At 45.8% G+C, this 24254-nt stretch overlaps 1 protein-coding gene across 2 annotated transcripts in view; it reads right to left on the reverse strand.

The window, feature by feature from the left end:
• Positions 1-24254, reverse strand: part of LOC146080714 (poly(rC)-binding protein 3-like) — a 517154-nt gene that overhangs the window by 28422 nt on the left and 464478 nt on the right. The gene's annotated exons all lie outside the window — the stretch shown is intronic.

The raw sequence follows: 24254 nt of genomic DNA on the forward strand, positions 1-24254 counted from the left end.
TCAATACACATTATAGCGCACACACTGTAAAATAACTGTTTTTGGATGCGTTATAGCCATAGTAGGTACAGGGCTTCATTACCACAAATTTGCTAGGGGAGCTATAGCCATTAACTGCCAGTTGTGAACTCATAAGTAAACTGTGATAGTGTAAAACTGGGTACACACTATATGATACACCGCTGATATAATTAACGATAATGGCGCATACACTGACCAATATAGGGTATACACACTAGACGATATCCACCATTTGATACACTTCCCCAATAATGAATTTATTATTGTTGCAATATGCATAAGTAAATGCTAATAATTTGGGTTTAAAAGCAATTCCCCCAGGAGCCTCCAGCTGCCCCACACTTACATGCTGCATGGTAAATAGCAGAGCAGGACTGTGACCATTCTGCATAGGGACGGGGAGGCAGATTAGCAGCTACTGGTTACCACATAAAGACAGAGAGCAGCAGGTTGGTAGCCGCATGACATTCTGTTGTTGTCCCCCCACCACCACTAGTGAGCTACAGGTGGCACAACTTCCATCTGCACACACTATGCCCGTCATACCTGCGCCAGGCAGAGGCGGCAGTGGCGACCCACAGTGATCCCGGTGACTCCACTCGGTACTTGTTTCCTAGAACGGCGCCCACGATTTTGATCTTAGGCATCGCAAGGAAAAAAATTGCGTCGGTCGCATCGCATGGGGCCAAAAAAATGCTGTATAACCATTTGGGAGTGCCGGACCCGAACCCGAACTTTCTTTATGTTCTAATTGTAACCTGCAACCCTACTCATTGACCACCAGATGTCACTTTTCCTAAAATGCATGCCTGTACATGTCATTGGTGTGTTCTGTAATACTGTATACAGTAATTCACACATTCTGTAAAGTACTCTGTAACGCTCATTTATAAGGTATAAATACGGGGGACAAAAAAAGATGGGCAATAAACTTTCTTTATAAAATAAAAAATTATCTGTCTTCTACAAAACACAATTTCAGGCTGCCATGCAACTTTCCACTACAGATTTTGTCCTAATTTAGTGAAAAAGTCCTTACTTTAGGGAAAGAGTACTTGAATTAATTTCGCAGGAGTAGCTGTGATCTGATATACATGTCGGTAGTACAGATTGCTACTGTATCAACATGGAATCCATGCTAACCTTAACTAATGCTGGATAACTTTCACATGGTACATTATTTAAGGAGCTGCCTATAATTACACAATGTACACGATACAGTTATGTTTATTACATCCTGTAAGTTAGAAAGAAAGTTTCTTTTCGCACTAATAGATTTCCCACTTCAGGTAAAAGTCCTTTCTTTAGGGAAAGAGTACTTGGATTGAATTCGCAGGAGCAGATTTGATCTGATATACATGTCGTTGGTCAGATTGCTAATGTATCAACCTGGAATTAATGTTAACCTTTACTAATGCTGGATAACTTTCACATGGTACATTATTTAAGGAGCTGTCTATCATTAAGCTGTACTGCACCATGAAAACAACGCACTCTACGGGGCATGTCTCATACTGGACTGTATATGTACACCAATGGAGCAACTAAAATCACAGTTGTCTGTGGCCTAGTGGTTAGAGACACAGTTATTCTGTTAGCAGCAATACTGGTTCGATCCACAGTGGGGTACAAATATATATTTTTTAAACGTACTACTTTTTTGTATTTTTTTAATAAAGTTATCTGGTGCTTTGCAAATTCCTTTTGCACAAAAAAATTAACAATGGCAGGCTGCCATATACACGATACAGTTATTGTTGTTACATACTGTAAGTTACAAAGAACGGGTCTTTTTTGCACGAAGTACTGTAGATTTCCCACTTCAGGTAAAAGTCTTTACTTTAGGGAAAAAGTACTTGGATTGAATTCGCAGGAGCAGATTTGATCTGATATACATGACGTTGGTATAGATTGCTACTGTATCAACATGGAATCTCTGCTAAGCTTTACTAATGCTGAATAATTTTCACATAGTACAGTATTTAAGGAGCTTTCTACGATTACACTGTACTGCGCCATGAAAACAGCACACTCAGACACAGACCAACACCTCAGACAAAAGATGTTGATAGCAGTCTGCCTTCCTGTTGTTGCCCTGCTATTGGTCAACCATAATTAAAATGCACCTATCAGCATTTGGGCGGGAAGGTTTTCCTTTGTCTGTGCCAGCATACAGTAAATTCAGCTACAGATGCCAGTACTGTTAAACTATCCAATTTGTATTCCTTTTGCACAAAATAATTAACAATGGCAGGCTGTCATGCACACGATACAGTTATTGTACCGCCGCAGCAGAGTCCCGGCACCGCCCGGCAGTGCCCAGACCAGCCGCATCACTTCCGTCTGGCCGGGCGACATAACTTCCGGCCCTCTGTGTTTCCTTTCACAGCATGATGGTAAGTAGACTGCTGCTCCCATTCTCCCTGCCACTTGTATACAGACTGGTCTCAATTTGACCCTGGAATGTATTATTCGCCAGGCTCCTGCCCAGAACACTGATGGACGCCTGTTTGTACCTGGAACCCTCAGGCGTAAGGTGTTGATTGAATTTCACGACAACAAGACAGCAGGTCATCCTGGGGTCCATAAGACGCTGGACTTACTGGCTCGAGTGTTGTGGTGGAAAGGAACATCAAGGAATTTGTCCTGTCCTGTCTGTGCCAGGCATAAGGTTCAGTGGTCCAAGCTTTTTGGAGAACTTATGCCTTTGTCCATCCCGTCAAGGCCATGGTCCCACATTGCGAGGGACTTCGTGATGGATCTGCCAGTTTCAGACGGCTTTCAGACCATATGGGTGATCATCGACAGGTTTTCTAAGATGGCACAGTTTGTGGCCCTTAAGCAGGTACCATCCGCCAAGGAATTGGTTACATTGTTTCTGCGGCACGTGTTCAGACTGCATGGGTTACATTGTTTCTGACAGGGGTCCACAATTTGTTGCGCAATTTTGGAGACTGTTCTGTGCTTCCTTGAAGATCAAGCTTATTCTGACTTCAGCCTTCCACCCACAGTCTAATGGGCAGACTGAGCGGCTGAATCAGTTTCTGAAACAATACCTGCGATGCTTCAGTTCCAAACTGCAAAATGATTGGGTGAATTGCCTTCCCTTGGCAGAGTTTGCCTACAACAGTGCTTCCTGCATGTCGACCTAAAGTCAGGTCAAACAAACTGCATGTCCACCTAATCGTGACCCAATGATCCACACACCTGATTGCTAAAGAGTTTATTGTACTAAACAGGAATGTACAGTGTACTTACTCCTTCTAACAGAGAGACGCAGAGACTCCAGTTTCCTGGGCTACCTGGTCACCAGGTCGCTCCATTTTCATTGAAGCAATCTGATATTTCTTGACCTGGGATATTTACACAGGATTTGTTTCCTGGATTTTTTATTCGCGCTCTTCTTCTCTCTGTTACTGCACAATGGGGGTCCCGGCAAGTAACAAGAAGGAGCAGCTCTCCTCAGTAGTAGGCAAGCCCTCATGCTTCCATTGCCGCCATTTTTACAGTAGATACACTACCCAGTGCATGACTCAGAACCCAGTACACATGGAAGACAGTAGGCCAAAGCAATCAAACCAAGGGAGCAGGCAATGCAATAAAGATCATGTGGAAGTGAAATTAATGTGATAAAGTAGGAAGCGAGTGGTACTACAGTATATAATGGATTGCGTTTGTCTATTTGTTAAAAATGAAATCTGGAATGCATAAGATGACACTGCTTTTCCTGCAATTGCTATCCCGGATTTAGTATTTAGTACGCAATGTAAGGGTGAACATACTGTACATACTGTAGTCATTTCGCAGCATTTACAGTAGTTGTTCACTCACTAATGTGACCATGCACAAAGTGGCTGGGGGAGGTGTTTTGCTACAGACATACTGTATACAGTATACAGTGAGCTCAATGGGGATATATACTAATGAGTGATCATGGGGGAAGGTGCAGAAGCATTCATTGACTTTTACACTCTACTACAGTACACTACAGTATATTGCAGTGCCTACTGTAGACTGGGAACAATATCATGTGAATAGCGCATACTAAATACAGTATCTTTATCAACTTAACACTGCAGAAAATAACACTGCTTTGTCTACAAACCTGTGATTTTAGTTGTTCCATTAGTATTCAATGCAGTATACTGTCCAGTATGAGACATGCCCCGTAGAGTTCGCTGTTTTCATGGTGCAGTAATGATAGACAGCTCCTTAAATAATGTACCATGTGAAAGTTATCCAGCATTAGTAAAGGTTAGCATGGATTCCATGTTGATACAGTAGCAATCTGTACCAATGACATGTATATCAGATCAAATCTGCTCCTGCAAATTCAATCCAAGTACTCTTTCCCTAAAGTAAGGACAAAATCTGTGGTGGGAAGTTGGACAAAATCTGTAGTGGGAAGTTGTGTGGCAGCCTGACATTGCGTTTTGTAGAAGACAGATTTTTTTTCTTTTATAAAGGGAAGAACATTGATTGGCCAGCTTCTTACAGATCAATGTCAACTCCAACATTGTTGTATTAAGCACCGTAGTCTTAACGTGGAACATTCATCACCCAGTGGTTAAACTTTGTATTACATGGAGTGGGACATACCGCAGGCCATAACGCAATCTACAACTCATGACTTGGAGACCTAAAAAGCACGTTGTATCAGGACACATCTGTATATATATATATATATATATATATATATATATATATATATATATATATATATATATATAAACAAGGATCACAAACACAGGGAATCAAATGAAGACTTTAATGTTTATTTTCAACAGCAGGTCACAGCTTGATTCCATATGCGATCATAATTACAGGCAGTAGCATACAGGTAATTTCAGCATAACAGACTCTTGAAAGGTTTCAATGGTCCCTACTATAGCCCACCCCAGGCCTATCACTTGGGCAGCTAATCCACAATCAAGCGCAAGCTGACTTTGCCCTGGAAATCCTTATATCAGGAAATCCCAGGTGCTGCTGATTCTGCCACAGAATTCTTACCCTCCGAGGCAGCTACTCATCTTCTGCTCTCCAAGCTTGACTTCCCTTTAAGGTGAAATAGCGTGATCATTGGTGATGATGCCTCACATGGGCCTTGCATATCTCTGGTAGGGAAAGTCTCAGATCTTTAGGCCAAGCTTCAGTATGCATCCTTCCTGTCCTCCTCATGGGGTTAAGAGCTGAAGGGAAATTTCTCTTATGTCCCAATGATCCTTGCTGCATTTTTTGCATTGTTCTAACTGCAAGGAACGTTTGACTCAGCACTGTCCCACAGATCATTACAGATCATTACTGGTTCCATACACTATCTTCCAGGTAGGACTCCAAGAACAGTATGGCCAAAAAAAGAGGAAGGGGTCAAGGGCCCTCTTCTGCTGGAGGACTGTCATCATTGTCGCAGGTAGATGGATCCATTGTGGAGAGGGATCTTTGTCCTGTCATCTCTTACAGTATAAAGGCCCATACACACTAAAAGACATTGGTCTCAATATCGTTTAGAAAGGGGCTTCTGAGTGATATTGAGGCCAATGTCTTCTAGGGTGTATGCCTAATCCCATTTATGATGGGCGGCCCCACGCATTATTAACGAGTGACACTATTGCCAAACAAGCGGCTCAATCACAGATCAATATTGTTAACATCGTTAGGCACATCATTATGTCTAGAGATCACGGGTGGAGGGATGGCGCTCTCTATGTGTGATACTAAGTAGCTGCTGGTCTTCAAAGGATAGAGCGAGGCCGCCCTCTAAGGAATAAGCTAGAAAAAAATTGTATTTGGAGTCCTGCGCTAAAGACGAGATGAATAATGTACTGATGAACAGGATGTGGTGAAAAAAGATAAATGCAATTTATTCAGCACATAACATATAACACATCATTATGTCTGTATGCAGGGCCGGCGCCACCACTAGGCAAATCTAGGCAATTGCCTAGGGCGCCGGCCACTGGAGGGCGGCATTTTGCCCCCCCCCCCCGTGCCGCCCGGGTACCTGTCCTGCGGCGCTGTGTATTTAAAGCTGGCGGCGGAGGCAGCAGGGGTCCCTGCAGTCCATTAGAAATAACAAGCGCTATCCGCCGGGCTATGCGGAAGCGCTTCTGTTGTGAAAACACTGGCAGCACGGCGCACGCTGATCTCAGCCAATCAGCGTGCTGCCAGTGTTTTCACAACAGAAGCGCTTCCGCATAGCCCGGCGGATAGCGCTTGTTATTTCTAATGGACTGCAGGGACCCCCGCTGCCTCCGCCGCCAGCTTTAAATACACAGCGCCGCAGCACAGGTACCCCCCTCCCCCGGCACCGGACAGCGCCGCAGGACAGGTACCCCCCTCCCCCGGCACCGGACAGCGCCGCAGGACAGGTACCCCCCCTCCCCTGGCGCCGGGGCGCCCCCCCCCCCGACTCGCCTGGGGCGCTCCGGTGCCTTGCACCGGCCCTGTCTGTATGCTTTTCCTAACGGTATTCATGATCTTGCAATGTAGGCGATCCCCCCTGCCTCTCTTACCCACTGCCTCCTTGCCCCCGCCCACCTCCTCTGGAGCTTTGGCCTGCATGTGATCATGTGCTGCTGCTGATCATCTCCCCCACCTGCCTACTCTCCCCAGAGAGGCGGAGGAGCTGAGCAGCAGCAGCACACGGCCACGCGCACGCCAAAGCTCAACACAGACCCCGGCCACTGGCCACCAATGATTAAATAATTTTTCCATTCCCCTGCCCACCAATGTTTTTAATAATATTCTCCCCACTGCCCACCAATGTATTAGCATGTACAGTATTGCATGCATGCTTGTTTGAAGCATGCATGCGTACGTACGTACGTACGTACGTACGTATGTACATACATACATACATACATGCACACTTAATAAACTACTGACCACCAATGTTTTAGCATGCATGCATGTTTGAGGTGTGCATGCATACACAATTTATAGGCCACTGGCCACCAATGTCTGTCTATGCACCCTCCATACTGACTACCAATGTTGCCAGCATGATTGCATGTTTGTACCACACCTCCTGGCCACCAATGTGTACCATGCATGATACCCCCTGCCTACCAATGTTTGTAGCATGCATGTTTGTACCATGCATGCATGCACCCCCTGCCCACCAATGTAGCATGCATACATTTGTAGCATATATGCACCCAAATCTCAACAATGCATAGCCTACATGTACGGCAACATGTAAAATATAGTGTGAATGTACAGATGGAGCCCTCCCCAGCCAGCCTTCTCTGGATAGACATGGTGAGCCAAGGCCTATTATTCTAAACTGCAATACAATACATAGGACAATACAGTAGGGCATAGGATTAAGTCCTACATCATTGACTCACTTAATCCTATTAAAGGGCTAGATGAGGATGGCTCCATCTTTATGCTATATTTTACACGCTGCAATACATGTAGGCTGTCAGCCTGTAAACTTCAGTGAACATGTATGATGTAGTTTACACGCTGCCACCAAAATTTAGCCTACATGTAGGCTATATTTTATACACTGCAATACATTTAGACTATACTTTGGCGTCAGCATGTAAAATATAGTGTACAGTACATGTACGTTGTAGTTTACACAAAGCCATACATGTTGGCTATACAGTACTTTGGTGGCTGTGTGTAAAATTTTGCATACATGTGCGCTATATTTTACACGCTGCCTCCAAACTATAGATTACATGTACGGCATTGTGTAAAATATAGCGTACATGTATGCTGTTTTTTACACACTGCCATACATGTTGAAGGCAGCTTGTAAAATATAGTGTTCATGTACATACATGCTTGATTATACCCTGCAGTACTCAGGCTCACCTTCCCTGTATTGCCATCCTTTTATTTAAATTTCAGGGTTTCACACCAGCCCATTATTTAAATGCACAGCCAACCAATCCTTTTGTCTTTCATTAATTTCATAAAATCAATCAGTGTGTATGCACAATGTCTCTTATGGTCTGCTCAAGGGGAATTGTTCCCCACTGTTTTTCATCTTTCACATCTTCTAGTGTGTATGGGCCTTAACTTCCTTTTGTCCCCATCTTCACTAATCTAAATAATATTAACTCCCTATGCCTACTTTAACTCACCATACCCTTTTTGTCCTTCTCCCACTCTCTGAATCTTCCTTCTTATTTACCTATCTTATCTGCATATTTATATTCTATTTTATTCGCTTCTTGGACTTTTGGCTAAGATCAAATGTAGTATCTGTTTTTTATCAGTTCAATCTGAGAGGCAACACTGCTCCTTGTTTCTTGGACCGATAACGGTCCTTCTCAGGGCTACTCCACCTGGCCGAGAAGAGTGAAATAGCGAAGACACCGAGACTGCGAGGAGAAAAGGACTTTGCATGAAGAGGGAGAACACTGCAGCGCACCCTAGACACCTGGGAGGGTCAGACTTTTTGGCTCTGCCCTCTTGAAGCCTTGTACCGCTCCCAAGCCACCTTGGAGGGTCAGACTTGTTTGTTTTGCCCTATGAAGCCTTGGATGAGGCAGACCATGGTGATGAAGCGAAAAGAGGCAGACGGACATGACGATAGACACCTTTGGCAAGAAGATGATCCTTGATCAGGGATTCACAAGGCTAAAACACTCAGCATCCAGAACTACCTGAAGTGGCTTGTCTACATCACCTTCGCCTAAGTTGCCATCTGTAAGAGGAACTGGGGGGCAGTGAAAGTGGCGAGACCCAAATCCCCTTTCTCTTCCTTTGTGGGAACTGCCCTATCCAAAGGGAGGAAAGGCGGGTGACAGTTCAATGTGCAGCCCTCACACACCAGCTGGAGACATCGCCCACATTTCTGGGCCAATTTTGCACGGTCGTGAGATGGTCGTGGATTCTGGACCATGAGATGAAGGACTGCCCCACAAGGACCATCTGCAACCTCCACAGGGGAGCTGACCCCATCTACTGGGACTGCTTCAGCATGTTGAGAACCTATGCTGCAGCATTGGCCAGAAAGGTGGCCTCCTCCAAGGTGCCACCCATGCCTGTACTGAGGAAGCAGAACCCACAAATACAAGGTGGTCAGAAACATTCCCCCACCATTCCTAACCCTCATCCCCTCCCTTTCACTGTGACAGCAACCCCCACCCCTGCTGCTCACCCCCTCCTTCACCCTCCTGACCTATGATCCAACCCACCCTTCCTCCCACCACCCCCTCTGTCCCTATCCCTGTCCCTCTCCTCTCCAAGGAGTTTCCACCTCTTGCCCCTGCAGGAATTGTACAACCGAGAAGGAAGAGGAAGGAGTTGGACAGCCCAGCTGCTGACCCAGAATCTTCCAAGACAGCAGCAGTTGAATTGGTCCAGCCAGTCCAGGACTCCCTCACCCTCAAGAAGGAGATGGAAACCTATGTGGAGGTCTATGAGGAGAGTGGGGTACCTGTGCTTAACAGCCTGTGCCACATCGACCAACTGGTTGGCATCATCGAGACACCCCAACTGGGAGATCTGGTTGCCAACCCAGAAGAAGCGCCACCTAACCGTAACTTTTTCTCTTAACAGATGGTAGCTTTTAATATTTAATGGGATGAGTGTTAAGGATAAGTGTAGGAGACAGTCTGTTTTTACTTTTCTTGATATTCAGAAATGTGATGTGTACACGTTGCAGGAATGCTCTCTCTCCCTTTTTCCAGATTCTACAAGCACCTGGTACAGCAGTGGTCCCATGGTCTGTGGAGGTGAGTTTAAGTCTGCAGGGGTAGCCATTCTGATTAAGGGTAGCCTATTCACTGTAGATTCTCTTCAGGAGTTTGTCTGTGGCAGGTTACTTGTAGATGGCTCCTGGGCAGGCGAGCCTATTCCGCTAATCTGCTTGTATGCTTCACCTATTAAGAATGAGCATTTGGAACAATTCCAGACCCTGCGGACCCAGCTTGCAACCACCAGGGCTGTAGTGATGGCCAGGGACTTCAACTGCCTGATTGAAGGGGATGGTCAAAGCACCTAAAACTCTGTAAAGCTGGATGTCACGTCCAACCTGCTCAGTGAAATGGTGGCAGAAGCATCTATGTAGAGCCACCCGATGGCTCAGTGAATTCCTGCATTGACTTTGTGTTCACCTCCCAAGCAGTGCATCAGGAAAGGCATTCTAGGGTTCCCTGCATTCCCTTTCAAGGGGTTCTTGTCCATGGTTTTCCATCTGGCCCAGGCTCCTGGAAGTTGAGCTGTGGCCTGCTGGAAAGAGAGGAAGTACTGACTAAGCTTAAGGATGCCTACATCACATAGAATAATGATAAATGTTATTTTGACTGTAGGTCTGACTGGTGTGAATATGCCAAATCTAACATTTTGCAGTTTGTTAGAGGCCAAAGGGCATATCCAGGCATGCAACCGTAGGATGAACCTAAAAAAACTGCAGCATGAGCTCCAGTCCCTGGGGGACCTCCAGCGGTGTGGCTGGGACATGAAGGATGACCTGGTTGAGACCAAAAAGAGCCTGAAAAGGCACTTTGAGGAGTCCAAACGTATCATCTTCTGTTCCAAGGTGGAGAATCTGAAGAAGGGTGAGAAGTGTTCTTTTTTTTCTTCTTCAGGAAGCTTAACTCTGGCTACACGCCCCTGACCAAGCTGCGAGATGAGGATAGCATTCCCAGACAGGGGAAGGAGAGCATGATGAAAGTCATCCGTGACTTCTACAGTGACCTCTACTCCCCTAAGACTACAGACAATGATGAGTCGGATAACTTCTTGTCAGGTATTACTAGCCCTATTGATCCTGTAGGTAAATCAGCCATGGACACTCCCTTGGCATTTGGGGAAGTGCTCTCTGTCGCTAAATCCTTTAGGCAAGGCAGTACCTCAGGCAGTGATGGTCTCCCAGCAAAGCTTTATGTTGTGCTGTGGGACCTCATTGGCCCAGACCTGCTCAAGCTGTATGGTGTTGGAGGGCAAAATGCCCCCTTCCCTGAGGGAATGAATGATCACGATCTTGTATAAGCGGAAGGGGGAGAGATGTGACCTGATATATTGGCATTGCATCTCTTTCCTGAACATGGACTACAAGATCCTCGCCAATGTACTTGCCAGTTAGTTGAAGGCTGTCATTGGGCAGATCGTTCATCCAGACCAGACCTATGGCATACCTAGCTTCAGAATTGCAGACAGCCTTGCCCTCCTCAGAGACATGGTCCATTACATGAAAACTCTAAATGTGCGCACTGCCCTGATCAGTCTTGATCAGGAAAAGGCATTTGACTGTGTCTCCCATGAGCTGGTCTTGGTTTGCTGTTCTGTTTGTACGTTAACCTGATGTACCTAGATATTCACAACTCTGTTTTGGCGAATGGCTGGAAGACTGACCCCTTTGCAGTATTGTCTTGGTCAGACAAGGCTGTCCTCTTTCACCTCTTCTTTTTGTTTATGTTATAGAGCTATTCACTGTATCCATCAGACAAAATCCGGAGATCACTGCACCGGGTCCAGACCACCCAGAGGCCAAGTGTTCATTGTACATAGATGACATCATGTCTTCTGCACAGACTAGAGATCAGTGATGGTCCTCGTCCAGACCTGTGAAGACTTCGGTCGTGCTTCAGGAGCAAAGTTCAACCTTGGGAAGTCAGAGGTTAAGCTCTTCAGAAAGTGGCACCTGTCATCCTCTGCTCCATTCCCGTTTGTCTTCAAGCCAGACCTCATCAAAACCTGGGTATCTGGTTCGGTGGAGATGGAGCAGCACTGAAATGCTGGGACTAAAGACTTGCAATGATGTGTTAGAAACTTGGACTGTGGAGTCTCAGAGACCTTACCATCGAAGGGAAAACACTTGTGCTGTGGAATGAGATTCTTCCTATTCTTCAGTACACCTCCCAGGAATGGCCACCTCTGGCCAAGATCTGCAAGGCCATCACACAGGCCGTTTTCCATCTGGAGCTCCAAAATGGACAGATTGTTATGTACAAAGATCCCCTCAAAGGCTGCAAAGGCATTCCAACTATGAGAGCATTCTTTGTGTGTAACTCTATCTGAAGAACTTTGATAGACAATTGTGCCGGCTCTGCAGTAAACTCCATGTCCCGCTTCTTCCTCCTACCTTTGTGGAGGACCCTTAAATGGGACAAGTGGGACATCTCCATCCCTTACAACTGGGCTACTCCATGGTTCTACCTGGACTTGTCCAAGTTTGTGAGGGAACATCAACTGGAGGGATTAAAACCTAAGTTGTGGAAGCCTAAAACTATCCACAAGCTCACCACAGCCAAAGACATTATGGAACCAATTTCAGGGCTCCCTTCAGCAACTGTCAAGTTTGTCTGGGAGTATGTGGCCTCCAAAAGGCTTACAAGTAGACACAAGGATATGTCATGGATGGCCATCAGGGGGGCTTGCCTCATTGGTCATTCATGCACTCCCAACACTTGTGCAGTTACAGAAAAAATCCCCGGTGCTTCATTCACGAGGAAACATCTATGCACCTCTCATGGGACTGCAGCTTTTCACAGTTGCTGTTGGATGCCCTAGAGACTGAATTCCAAGACTCTGTGCCAAGGAACTGTCTTTCGTACCTTTCGGTACTGTATGGACTATCCCCGGCACCCACACTGAGGCGACCCAGGAGGCCTGGCATCTTATATACTGTGTTAAGGATGCATTGCGGTTTGCCAGAAATCATCTCATACTGATGAGGGAGAGAATGTCCATCCAGGACTGCCATAGGCTGGTTCACAGCCTGCTCAGAGACTATTGCATTATGGATAGCCTTGAGGAAGACGAGGACTAAACCCCCCTTATTCTGGTCCTTTCCCCTTGTTTAAACTGTTTTATATAACTTTGGGACCGTGGCCCCTTCCCCCTCACTTCACAATGTCTGATGTTTTGTGGATGTCTTTCTATTTGTTGCCCTCCCCTTATATGTGTCTCTCTGATCATAATAATTCATTCTCACCCCCTACCTATAGCCTTGTATACTGTTGTATAATGTTAATGTTAGAATGCACACTGTATAGTATAGTCTATAGTGGGAGTTTATCTTGTACTGTATTTTATAATATGTACTATACTGTTTGTGTACTGTGTTTTGGCTGTACTGTGACATGGTATAGTGTTCATTCTAGCACCCGCCATCTTTGAAAACCCATGCAGTTCCTGTTCCCTGCCTGGGGTGTGGCTGTCTGCTTTGGTGTTTCTAGCACAGGTTTGGTTTGCCTATTAGTGCTGATATACAAATCCACACTGTGCTAGAAGCACTATGGCAGACAGCGACACCCCAGGCAGTGAAGTGGAACTGCATGGGTTTTCAAAGACAGGGGTGCTAGAATGAACGTTAATGGCATATACAGTATGTTATAATTGTTATCATCTGTACTTTGCATTCTTTATGTACAATAAAGGCTCGCTTTTTCAATCAAAAATCGGTTCCCCTGACCCCTGGCAGAAGAATAGAGAAAGGCAGGACTAAGTAACTGCTCCAATGGGCGGAGGGTATGGGACCCCTCATGCCTGGGAGCAGTAAAAATACTTTTACCTCACACTGGGGGGAGGGGGAGGGCTCCCCCCAATAGTAGGGAGGGGAGAAACACCTGACTCTATTAAATGGGGTTTTTAGCCCCTGAAGGATGAGACAGGAAAAAAGTCCAGTCTCGTATCCATTCCCAAGGAGCAAAGAAAGGCTGGGACTGAGTAGATTGCTCCCATACCAGAGGTTCGTAGCCTCTGATGGGGAATCAGCAAAAAGCCCATCTTAGTACCTTAACCTTGGGATGGGAGAAACACCGAGACTGAGTAGATTGCTCTTCTGAGGGGGCCTCAACCTTCAAGGGAGTCAATGTAAAAGCCCGGTGGAGTATCCATTCCCATGTCAGGCATTGGAAAACACCCTAGGTAGGAGCAGAGAAACACTTGGTCGGACATCGATTGGCTGGCTGCTTAGAGCCCGAGGTGTAGCGTGCCTTTGGGGAAACTCGGAGGTGCCCTAAATGTACACTGGTGTCCCACCGGCATGTTTTGGCACTAGCACTTTCCCCTAAGCTAGCATAGCACGTCCTTGCCCTGGGCCTTTTGGCTGGGGCACGACAATTTTTCACACCCCCACCCCAGACTTCTGGCTGAGGTCTCTTTATTTCTCATCATCCTTCTCACGTTTGTCACTTTTTCATGTTTTCCATAAGTTTTGATACATTTTTGGGCTGTGTGTACGACCCTTCTGACTACCCACCCCTCATGTACCAAAGCTCTATCCTTCGGGGGAAAGCTGTGGTCCCAGAGAGCGACCCCCAGCCAAAAGGCGGAGGGAAGCCTACCAAGGTTCTCTCCAAATTTTGGAGACGAGGGCCCACCAGCCCTAACCCTTACAGGGGTTGCGGGAGGGTCTCTCTGAGCCTCAGCGAAGGGAACCCACCAATCCCTATTTCCCCTCTTGGGCCTTTTTGGCTGAAAGGGTTTAGGGGAGTAATGGGTCCTTTCTCCTATGGGAGAGAGTCCATATTGTCAAAGTCGAATCGCATACACGCCATTTTAGAATGGTATGGCTGCCATTTTGGTTCGCAGAGTTATGCAAATAAAGTATAATACCCAAGTTCTGTAATAAGACAAATCCAGTGCGCTGCCATACTAATACACATAAATTCATATCCCACACTTACACGTAATAAAAATATAGTTAATTTAGGTAATTCACAGCACATAGTTAAAATTGGTAATACACAATATTTCTTTTACATATTTCGCATCTCTGTGTTCCGGTCTGAGCTAGAAGTCCATAACAAGTTTCTCAGGATAAGCCATGAAAGCTAGGAAGATACCTGAAGACAAGGGAACAGGTCTCTCAGGATGAGCCATGAAAGCTAGGGTGATACCTGAAGATAAAGGAACAGGTCTCTCAGGATGAGCCACAAAACCTAGTGGATACCTGAAAACAAAGAAACCAAGGTGCATTCTCCTGCACCAATCCAAGAGAAGCGACATCAGATCTCCTAACCAATGATGACCCTTACTGCCTCCCCCTCTTTGGACACTATAAGAGTGGGAGCAGAGACCAAATTCATGTTATTCTCCCCTCCATTTCCCTGGGCTAAAATCTGGACAGATAATAGCGAGCTCATGACCAAGGGCAGCGCCAGCGCTTTAGATGAGACAGTAACTGTTTGCATTCCTGTATGTATTTTCTATAGTGTGGCTGATTGTATTTTTTATCTGAGTCTTTTCCCCCTAGTAGTGTAAAACATACTTTGTATTGTTAGACAAACTGTACACTGTGTTATACTGTTTTTCTCTTTCTGTAACCCCCTGCTGTCCGCTAGGGACTAAATAAATTATTTGGAGACTCTTATCTCCTTATTTCTTGAGTTATATTTGAGTCTTGGCTTTTATTCGCATTTAGTGACAAAGGTGTAATACGGACATTGTCCTTTAATGGTGTACTCAAGTTGAGTACTAAGTACTGCGAAAGATACTGTTTTATAAGTATCGGTATAGCGTGTATCATACATGGACAAGGTTCGCTACGCTGTGTTATGCTTTGTTCGCACGTAGCTAGGAATAAAGGGTTAGTGGTGTACGGACAAAGTACGTCAACAGCGCACTTCACTTTTTATCCATCTGGTCATATTTATATAGTTTTTGATAATATGTACGTACACCCCCATGCATGATTTAGGTCACTGCACTGGGTGTTTGGAGCACCACCTTGGGCTCTAAGTATGGAAAAAAAACAGCATATTTCTATTATCCCCTCTTTCTTTAGCAGCCTCAATCATTTGAACTCTCTGTGTAATTTGCTTCATCCATTTGCCTTTCCCTCTTGCCTACCCGCTCCAACTTTACACCATCCATAGCCTACTGCTCCCTATTACTCAGACACAATCTTCTGCCATCAATGAAAATGAAAAGGAGGAGGATAATGAGGAGGAATGAGGAATGCTATTAACAAGCACTACTGTGTGGTCAGGCATAAGGTTTATAAGTTGCTCTACTGTGAAGGATATAAAGACGTACAAAGAAGTGCAACTATAATGGAACATGACCTACATTTCAAAACTTACCCGGAAAGTATAAAAGAAGGGAAAGGAGGGACATCATAGAAACTTTCACGTATACCAAGGGTTTTAATAGTATTAGAATAATAAGGCATGCACTGAAACTGGATGGATATTTGTTCAAGGGAAATATAAGTGTAAAATTACTTCACAGAAAAGTTAGTGGATAAGTGGAATATCTTCCCATCTGAGGAGGTAGTGGCTAAGACAAAAGAGCAATTTAAACATGCATGGTATAGGCATAGGCATATTCTTACAAAGAAATAAGGGGTAGATTTATAAATTTTCGGTTTGGGGCATATGCGCTATCACCGTGCTCTAAAGCAGGGGATAGCGCTTCCCCTCATCTATTAAACCTGCTGTAACACAGGCGGTGGGGGGGCTGTGACATAGCGCATGTACTATGTTATAGCGCATGTACTATTTTAAGTACAGCGCTCACCAGTGAAAGCCCAGCTGGAGGAGGCATCGCTGGAGGGGGGAGTTAGCGCTCCCCTGCTTCGGCGGCAAGATCTTAGTAGATCTTGTCGGTGCCCCCTCCTGCTTCGCCTCACTACTGAGGCGAAGCAGGGAGTGTTATAGCGGCGCTCTTAGCGCTGCTATAATAAATCTACCCCTAAGGATCAAATAGGTTTTGAGGTAACAATATGCTTAAATACAGGGCAGTGCAGATGGGGAAATGGTTCTTATCTGCTGTCAAATTCTATATTTCTATTGTATATTTCAGATATAAACTTGCTTCGCAGCTATGTGTGAAGTTTACTGCTATATACTGTAGCAAGTATATCAGTCATTGCTGCTGGAATGGAGGCTTAGGTTTAGGCACTATGGCCTTTATTCAGATCTGATCGCAGTACAAATTTGTTTGGAAAATGGGCAAAACCATGTGCACTGCAGGTGGGGCAGATGTAACATGTGCCCCACCTGCTTAAGGGTGAGGGGGGGGGGGACACAACACACAAAACAACACAGCATGTACTCAGGTGGTAGAGGGGAGAGGATGAGAATAGGAGGAATAAAGTGCACTTCCCCTGTTTCTCCCCCCTCTATCTAACTTCTCTCTCCTCTTTCTCTCTGCCAGCCTGCCTGCCTGTCTCTCTCTCACCCCCTCCCCCTCCATCTATCCTCATAATCTCAGGGGAAAGGTAAGTTTTCTTACTACACTGTTAAGATTCTTAGCACAGAATGCTACAATCAGCCTTCTGACTGCTAGAATCCTGACCACCGCTCATCTGGATGTATTCCATTAGTGAATAAATAATAAGCTTCCTTGGTTTCAATATTCTTTGATATAGACAAAGGATTTTTTTCAACACCCTTTTTTTAGGGGAATATAACAAGGCGGTAATCAGGCTCATGATAGATTGACTCTAGGTTGACAGTCATAAGGTCAATCACTATTGGTCAACAGTCAAATGGTCAACAGGGTCAAAACGCCAACAGTCCAAAGGTCGATAGGGTCCAAAGGTCGACAGTGAAAAGGTTGAAGAGTCAAAATGTCGACAGACAAAAGGTCGACAGGGTCAAAAGGTTGACAGTCAAAAGGTCAACATGGTCAAAAGGTTGACATGCATTTTTAGCAAAATTTTGAGCCGATATGTGCAGACAGGTGGTCAGTGGCAGAACTCTGGGAGGCAATGGAGTCATCTGCCGCCGGGCTCCTGCTCCCAAGGGGGCACCTCTCCTCCCCTTCAAGTTTGAAGCAGTTTTTTGAAAGCAGTTGATATTGCTAATGTGGCTGACTCCCCCTTCTAACAGCATACCTCCCAACTGTCCCGATTACTGCGTTCCCGCACCCCACCCGGGGCCGCCATTGTCCCGCAGTGGGGGGAGCAGTTGGGAGTCCCCCCAGCCTGCCAAGAATATGACGGCCGGAGGGCGCGTAATCCCACGAGGCCACGCTCCCTTTTCACGAGGCAGTGCCCCCTTTTCGGGAACGCGCGCTGCTTCACCGCGCAAGAATCCCGACCTCCCAACTGCAGAAGTTGGGAGGTATGTAATTCCATGACCTTCCTGGAGACAGGCACCTTACTGATTGAGCTATATGGGGGGGCACCAATACTTATCTTGCCTCCGGGCAACTGGGATGAACTTGCGCCACTGCAGGTGGTATATCATACCCTATGGCGCAGAGGGAGAATATAATAGTGTGCTGTGCACAGCAAGGTATCCAACCCGAAGCATGGTTCAAGGGGACGCGGTACACTTAGACAGTGTCCATTTTGAACTATGTCGTCATAGAAACCAAAGAAACATGAAAAACTCATGTCAACCTTTTCCATGTAGACCTTTTCCATGTCAATCTTTTGACCTTGTCGACCTTTTGACCCTGTTGATTTTTTCATTGTCGTCCTTTGGACACTGTTGACCTTTTGACTGTTGACCTTTTGACTGTCGACCTTTTGACCCTGTCGACCTTTTGACTGTCAACCTTTGGACCCTGTTGCCCTTTTGACTGTCGAGCTTTAGTGGTTGACCATATGACTGTAGACCTAGACATTGTGGGGGAACTTTACTAAGAATACGAATTTTTCATATTCTTAATATGAATGCATACAGCTGTTACAGCTGTATGCAAATTCGTATTCTGGAGGGGAATTTTCAAAGCAGTCAAATACGACTGTATTGTATTATTGTATTTTGTATTTTCCGATGGCGTATGAATTCGTATAAGCAGCCTGCGTGGATCAGTCAGATCCATGCAGGCTGCAGTGTGTAAAAAAAGGGAAAATAAATAAATAATAAAAAAAAAATGGCTTGGGGGTCCCCCCACGACCGTAAGAAGCACCAGGTCCTGGTTGTAAAATAATAAATAAATCAGGGAAAGAAACGACTAGGGTTTTCCTGACTTTTTAAAACCAGCACCAGGTCCAAGGGTCGGTCCTGGTTCCGAAAATATGGGGGACAAAATGACTAGGGGTCCCCTGTATTTTAAGAACCAGCACCAGGCCCAACTTGCCAGCAGATTAATGCCACAGCTGGTGGGAGACGTCTTATACAAGTTTCCCCGGCCAAAGCATTAACTCCAGGTCAGCCTGGGCAGGGGTCCTGGGGGGGTAGGGACCCCCCCAATGAAGGCCCCCCCTTCCATAATTTACCTACTTAGGCTGAAGCCTGGAGATGTCCCTGATGCTCCTGGGCAGTGGGCATCAGGCTGATTTTGGTGTAGAAAATAGAATAAAACTATTGTATATTGCTGGTGAATTTTGTACCCCTATGAATTTCTTCAGGACCACCAGCTGACAGATGGATTGATGGATGGCAACCTACCTACGGGCTCAAGATAGGTAAGTATAAGTATGTGTGGGCTATGTATGAAATAAAGTTTTATTATTCTAGTGTGTCAGTGTGTTTATTTAACTATTTGTATTGCTGTGGAACTACAAGTTCCAGTGGGCCCTTTAATGCCCCGCATGCTGGATCTTGTGGTTCTCCAAGTCCCTGCATGCGGGGGACGCTTGCTGGGACTCATAGTTCACCAGCAATATACAATAGTTTTTACACCAAAATCAGCCCATTGCATTTGATTCATTAGAATGGCCATATATCAAGTGTGTATTAAGGGCTTTTGGATTTGGCCAATCATTTATAGATTGGGTTTTTCTGCTGTATCAGAAACCAAGTGCTCGATTATCAATAAATGGGTATGCTATGGAGCCTTTTTCCCTTGCTCGTGGTACAAGGCAGGGGTGTCCCCTATAACCCCTGCTATTTCTGGTGGCAATTGAGCAAATAGCATGTATTTTAAGGGATTTATTGAGAGACGCTGGTACAGGAGGGGGGGGGGATCAATTCAGAATATGGTCTCCCTTTATTCGGATGACCTATTGGTGGGGCTCCTAGATTATCAGGAGGCCCTCCTAATGGTGCTTGAGGCTATTCAGGAGTTTGGAAAGGTCTCTGGTTTAACAATAAATAAAAACAAATCTAATCTCTTGGTGACAACTCGAGAAAATAGGGATAAGGATATTATTGACTTTAACCTCCCTGTAATTGCGAAATTTAAATACCTCGGTATTGTTATGTCTAAAGATCCTCAGGATTTTATGAAGGATAATATTGACCCCTTTATAAGTGAAATCAAAATTAAATGTAAAAGTTGATTTGGTAAAAATGGTAGTACTCCCAAAATGTATTCATATTTGTCAGCAATCCCCTATCTTTTTTAATGATAAGATTTTTAGAAAGATCAACAGCATAATTATGTAGAGAAACAAAGGACCTAGAGTCAAATTGGCTACATTATGTAGAGAGTGGGTGCAAGGTGGACTGGCTATGCCCAATTTCAAGCTTTACTATTTGGCCACCCATTTAGTTAATTTGCGCTCTTTGATCAATAGAATCCTCTAATGAACTGTTAAATCTTATTGAAATCAATGTTCCTGTATATACCCTTCACAGGTGCTACTGAGGCAAAAGTATAAAAGAAAATATTCTCCTATTACAACCCAAGCTATTAAGGCATGGAATTGGGTGTCTAAGGGGAGGGAGACTGAGGAAGTAGACCTGGATACTTACATTTTTTCACTGAGCCCATTTAATACGTTGAGGGGGGGGGGGGGGGGGAGATATGGGAGCAGTTTGGGATCAATAAAATTGAGCAATTATACAAAGTTAATACTATGAAATCTTTTTCCCAACTACAGGATGAATTTGGCCTCCCTATGATGATGTTCTATAAATATTTGCAGGTCAGGAGTGCCCTTATACAATTTCAGTGTGCAACCTATATCTATAGTTTAATCAACGAATAAACAATTTATTACTAAAACAGGTAGTCAGAAGTATGTCTACAAGTGCTACAAGTTTCTACGTGACTTGAAGCAACAGAATGAGTTAGCGGGGCTCAGGTTTAAGTGGCAAATGGAAATTGCAGAAAATACAGAAGATAACTTGAGGGAGGCTTCATCAAAACTAAGGGCATCCACTAGTTGTTGTGTGCCGCCGTCCGGGACCCCCAGCAGCCAGACGGTCGGCTGATGCTGGGCAGCGCTGCGGGGCTAGGGACACTGCCGAGCGGCGTTCCAAGCCTCTTTCTGAGGCCGGGCCTCAGGACGTCGCATGGCAACGTCCCCGAACTTCCGCCCAGCGGAGCACGCGGATGGCTGGAAGGGGCCATCCATCAGATCCTTGTTTTGACCGATCATAAGAATCTGCAATACATTGAATCTGCTAAAAGGTTGAATGCACGACAAGCCCGGTGGGCTCTCTTTTTCACGCGCTTCAATTTTGTGATTTCTTACAGACCCGGTTTGAAGAACATCCAAGCGGACGCTCTTTCCCGATGTTTTCTTCCCCAGCATGAGAGTAGGTTTAGCAAGGGTCCCATAGTGTCAGCATCGGGTATTAATGCTGGAGTGAGTCAAACCTTGGAGGATCCTGTCCGGACTGTGCTCGGCATAAAGTTCCAAGATCACGACCGGTAGGGGAATTACTGCCATTATCCATCCCTGTTAGACCTTGGTCACACTTGGCAATGGAATTTATCGCTGGGCTGCCAGCCTCGTCCCACTGTCAGGTCATCCGGGTCGTCATGGATAGATTCTCCAAGATGGCGCACTTTGTGGCCTTGAAGCAGTTACCTTCGGCCAGGGAGCTTGTCACGTTATTTTTGCAGCACATCTTCAGATTGCATGGTTTGCCCAGTGATATTGTTTCCGGCCGCGGTCCACAATTTGTGGCACAATTCTGGAGACTGTTCTGTTCTGCACTAAAATTGAAGACTAGTCTCACTTTTGCTTTTCATCTGCAGGCAAATGGGCAGACTGAGCGCCTTAATCAGTCCCTCAAACAGTATCTGAGGTGTTTTGTATCCAAATTGCAGAATGATTGGGCAAATTTTTTACCGTTAGCCGAATTTGCGTATAACAATGCTCATCATTCGGCCTCTAAGACCTTGCACTTTTTTTTGCGGTTTATGGTTTCCATCCACGGGCCAACTCTTTGGGACCTAACGCCCCTAGGTTCTCTTCCTCGTCTGCCTCTCGACTCAAAGTCATTTGAAGGAGGATCCACACGGCTCTTAAAGAAACATCTTTCAGGGAAAAGGTATTGGCAGACAAGTTCAGACGTCCGTGCCGATTTAAGGTGGGTGATTGGGTGTGGCTATCTACCAGTAATAATAAGCTTTACCAACCCTCGGCGAGATTAGGGCCCCGTTTCATTGGTCCTTTTCGGATTGTCAAAAGGGTTAATCCGGTAGCATTTAGTCTCTCTACCTAAATCCCTTAGGATTGCTAATACCTTTCATGCTTCGTTTCTTAAGCCTGTGGTCTTTTCACGGAAGTTCCCTCGTAAGATCTGGAGGGGCTCGACCCCGGTGCTTGTGCAGGGGCAACAGGAGTTCTGTGTGGAAAAGATTCTTGACTCCAAATTCGTGAGAGGGTCTCTGCAGTTCCTGGTGCATTGGAGGGGGTTTGGTTCCGAAAAGAGGTCCTGGGTCCTTCATAGGGACCTGCATTCGCCCAACCTCAAGAGGTTGTTTTTTCAACAGTTCCCACATAAACCCGGTGGTAAGGGGTTGATATCCCCTCCTCAAGGGGGGGGGTACTGTTGTGTGCCGCCGCCCGGGACCCCCAGCACCCGGACGGTCGGCGGATGCTCGGCAGCGCTGCGGGGCTAGGGACGCTGCCGAGCGGCGTTCCAAGCCTCTTTCTGAGGCTGGGCATCGGGACGTTGCTCGGCGGAGCACGCGCGTCTGATGTCACAAGCGGCGCCAGATTCGGATAAAAACCCGGCGTCTGCTGGGCACAGACGCCGGTTATATTGTTCAGCTTGTACGGTCCCCGGTGTCGTTGGTCCCCGGTTCCTTCGCCTGGATTACCTTTTCCTGTGTGTTCCTGTCTTCCAGCTTCTCGTGGGTGCCTTGTGTCTCATCTTGTCCTGGGCAAGAGCCTGCGTCTGATCCACGTTCTCCATCTCCCCGTGGGTCACGTAAGTGCTCCTTTGGAGCTCGGTGATTCTTTCAGTTACATTATTGCCCTCCGTGGCCTTGTTCCCCTCCGTGGGTCTGTCATTGCTTCTTTTCTCATCCTCTCATCAGTCCCCTCTGTATCAGTCCTTTATCTGTCTCACTAGTCCCTGTTAGGCAGGGGTTCCCCCTTCCTTTTTGGACCCTGCTTTGGGGACCACTATCCTTGTGTGCCTCTGTTTGGAGATTCCCCGTTTGTTAGTTGTGTTTGTGACTGGGTCGCATCCCGTCTTTGGCCCGGTGCCGGCAGTCAGGGGTTACTCCCAGCTAGGCTTGTTAGTTAGTTTATCCTCTTGGGCTACCCCCTGACGATTGCTCACCCCTTGTCATTACCTAAGACCTGGCTGCATCGGGGTTGGAGCTGGCCTAACCGGCTCTTTTGAACGCGGCGGCTACAGGCGAAGCCTAGCTCTTGCAGGGGTATTCCATCTGCCCAGGGGACTCAACAGAGTCAGAGTAGGTTTCGCTGTGGCTGTCCTAAACAGCAGTCCCAGCTGCGGGCTCACGCCTGACCTTCAACCTCCTGTAACCCGTTGTCTCACCTTGTGCCTCGGCAGGCTGCCTAACACTAATTCCTCTAGGATTCAACAGATACAGTTTAATATACTACACTGAACATATATAATGCCTCAGAATTTCAAGGTAAAAAGGCTAACAGGTGTCCAAAAAGTAAGGAGCTAGGTTGCTCATTCTGGCAGCTATTATGGCAGTGTAAACACATTAAAGCTTTTTTGGAAGGGGTTAGAAAAATTGTAACCACAATGGGGGTACCAAATCAGTGTATCAACTTTTAAGTTGTATATTGGGGGTTTGGCCCCAGAATTTAATGTAAATTGATATGATGCAATTTGCAACTAACCTATGTTATTTAGCAAAAGCCCTCATCGCTCGTACATGGATGGCACATAAGGGCCCTACAATTAAGGAGTGGGTAAATTGCACCTTTGAACATGAGAAATATGTGTATATCACTAGATCTTCTAGAAAGTTCTACTGTATTTGGGGTGGATGACACTATTCAAATGATCACTTAATGAAGTAAGAGATGCTTACAGTCAGATCCGTCAGATCCGTGCAGGCTTCTGCCAAATACGCCAGGAAAATGAAGTGTATTTTCCTGGTGTATTTGGCCGGCAATTAGGGGCCGTATCCCGCTAATTGCCGGTAATTAGCGGCCGTATTTTCTCTTATTAAATTACTAATCACCATTCTTTTAAATGGTGATTCCTATTTGTTTTCTGTCTATGGCATATACATTCGTATTTGTAAATACA

The sequence above is a fragment of the Crinia signifera genome, chromosome 5 (assembly GCF_055691185.1).
Source record: "Crinia signifera chromosome 5, ASM5569118v1, whole genome shotgun sequence".
Lineage (NCBI taxonomy): Eukaryota > Metazoa > Chordata > Amphibia > Anura > Myobatrachidae > Crinia > Crinia signifera.